The sequence below is a fragment of the Excalfactoria chinensis genome, chromosome 9, assembly GCF_039878825.1.
Source record: "Excalfactoria chinensis isolate bCotChi1 chromosome 9, bCotChi1.hap2, whole genome shotgun sequence".
Lineage (NCBI taxonomy): Eukaryota > Metazoa > Chordata > Aves > Galliformes > Phasianidae > Excalfactoria > Excalfactoria chinensis.
The window spans coordinates 9,471,833-9,474,810 of NC_092833.1; positions in this window are offsets into that span (position 1 = coordinate 9,471,833).

The window sequence follows — 2,978 nt, forward strand, 5'->3', positions numbered from 1 at the left end:
CACACAGCTGACTTGCCTTCACCTGTGATCCCGGGGCTGACCAGGTCCTTTCCCCAGGTGCTCAATCAGTGGTTCAAGCCAGGACTCAACAGCTGCCATACAATGGGGTATGCTGTATTATCTCTCCTCACTTATATCAGCCGCAGTATAATCAGCAGAGCTCTGTGGTGTGCCCTTGCTGCTCTGAACTGCTTACACAGTGTAGGTCTGTGGCCATCAGGAGGCAGGGGAGGTGTTGCACACGTCATCTCTGCAGGGCATTCATAAGCACACATCCAAGACCCCATGTTCTGTGCCCTCACCTCTGGTATGACATCAGAGCTCACACTCTACATCCTACAGAGGGCAGTCCCTTCGGACTTGGACTGGGGTGATATTTGGGGTCATGCTGAGGAATAAGTTTTCACTTTTGCCTTTTGAGGTGTTCATTAATTTGGAAGAACCTTGTCCTTTCGGGTACCAGGATGGCACAAACAGTAACAAGCAGCTTCTGCTTGCACAGTCCATCTGTCAGATACAGGCCACAAGTTTTAGTCCATCCTTACGTGTCTGTGCATAAAAGGGAGGCAGGTGCAATGAAGGCACTCAGTTCTGCATAACATTTGAATTTGTTGCTTAGCATTCTCAGGCTGTTACACTGACAGAACTGTAGAGAAACAGAGACAAACCTTACCTATTTAATGAAAAGCATTGTTTTTCAGGGGGTATGAAAGGAGTGTTTTGCAAGTTCTGAGGCTGCATCCAGCCTGACAGCCCTGGATGTGGCTTCCATAGCCCTTGTTGGCAGCCCAAGCTATCAAACAGAGCTCAAAACCCCCTGGGGGGACTGAAGCTCTGGACTCACTTTCTCCTTTTATGACTGGCAGCAGGCACCAGTTGGACGGACCCCAGCAATCTTTGCCTGCAGACACTGTCCATCCCAGTTAGCACAGTGAAATCAAAGGGGCAGGCTGCCTGCAGTGCTGGCACTCTGCTGTGCCGCGCAAGCCATTCTTAACAGCTAAGTTCAAAATTGGATTTTTCTTTGAAACACAATTGTCCTAGATAATGAGAAAAAGAAATTGCATTGTTTCTTTTTTTGTCCTTCTCCTTTATTTGTTACTTGTTTATTTTGATACAGTCGTCACAGTTTCTGTCTACTACTCAGCACTCTTGCTTGGTAGTGCACGGGATCAAAGGAGGAACAAAGCTCATTCTATAAGATGCAGATCTTTTGCTTCTTTGGGGACAGAAGGTACTATTCTACTTCTGTCTGCACAGTACCTGCTCTTTTCTTTGTAATGCAACTGAGCCTTTTGGCATGGCTACAGCTTCACATTTCCTTATAGTTGAATGGACACCTGGCTCTCATGCAAAAACAGAGCTTTGTTGAGTGTGCAAATCAGAAAAATAAGAGAAAGAAAAGAGTAATTGACTATCTTCTGTATTACTGGAGTTACAATATGCCACTTCAGCCTTCTCTTTCATCATTCAAACAGTTACTCAACACTGCCTCATGGGTCACATTTTCCAAACATGCAATCTTGTTACCATTTGGACCCTTTCCATTTAGCTCACACCTTCCTAGAGCCTGACCTCCTGCTGAGGCCTTGCTAGCAGCAAGTGAGGTGGAATAATACCCTCCTGTCCAACGTATCTCAGCTGCCTCCTGTAGCCATGACTCAAGTCACTCAACAGTCACATTTCTGGCAAGGACAGACAACCTGTGGTGGGCTGCCTCCCCTTCTCTGGCACACATCTGTACCACACACCCTTTTTTTTTGACTGAACTTCCTATGGTGATTCCATGTAGCTAGCAGCCCCAAATCTTGCTGCCTCATTTCATCCCCATAAGGTAGGTGACTAACAGCTCAGTGTCATGAAAACATTTCAGATGCCTCTACATTATGTTATATAAGCTGCTAAAAAAAACATGGATATTTTGGGTTCCCTGGGGTGGACAGTGAACCAATGACAGCTACTTTGAGTTCAACCCTCCAGACCATCATAAAAGCATTCTATTTCCCTCAAACCCCATAGAGACTGCATTGGTGGACATAAAACACACCTCACTCAGATGGACAGAATAATTTAACCACCCTGCTAACAATACTTTGCATGAGTTCCCTTCCCTTAGCAGGTTGCAGGAGGCATTGGTTGTCATGAAGAAGTCACCAGCTTGTACTGGATTTCTCTTTGTCTCTTTGTGAACAAGTGTTTTGCCACAAGAATGTCCTCAGATGGACCTTGTAAAAAAACAGGAGCCAGCACTACCCACACTGTCAGGAATGGGTATTTCTTTTTAAAATAATGGCCAGGAGTGACCTGCAAGTGTATCATATCTATTGGCCTTCATGTTCTCAATGGTTCTAAATGGCACTGCTTAGAGAAAAGAAAAAATGTGTTTTCTTATCATCATCCTGATTTTTTTAGTTTCTTCCATATTTGGTCCATCTTCGCTGCTTCCTGTACACAAGTGCTGCTGACAGAACTCCCCAGACATGGATCTGGTTGGATCATGTAGATCCATCCTTGTGAGGAGATATGGTCTGCCATGAGACCTCCTCTCAGCCTCTCCTCTGGGCTAAATATTGGTATTGGATTATATAACAACAGACTCTGGATGAAGTCTGATGGATTTTATTATAGCTACACACACCGATTACCAGTAAAATTAAGCCTGAGTGGAATGTGAGCAATCTAAGCATAAGAAAAAAGAAGGGGAAAAGCCACTTGCCATGCAGGCAAGGCACAATACCATTATCAATCAATCTTACCTGTTGCCCATAGTTGGGCAAGTTGTTACCATCTCATGTTCTCTGTCATGCTATTTGATGTCTCTCCTTCCCTGGGCAGCACCCCTGGACCAGCCTGTCCTACCCCAGTAAACACAGCAATGTCAGGGAGCGGAGAAATGCATGGGTTACACAAGCTGGGCATTTAAGGGCTTTACACGTGAGACTGGATTTTCCTCCCTCTCTGGGAGTGTATTAAAAACT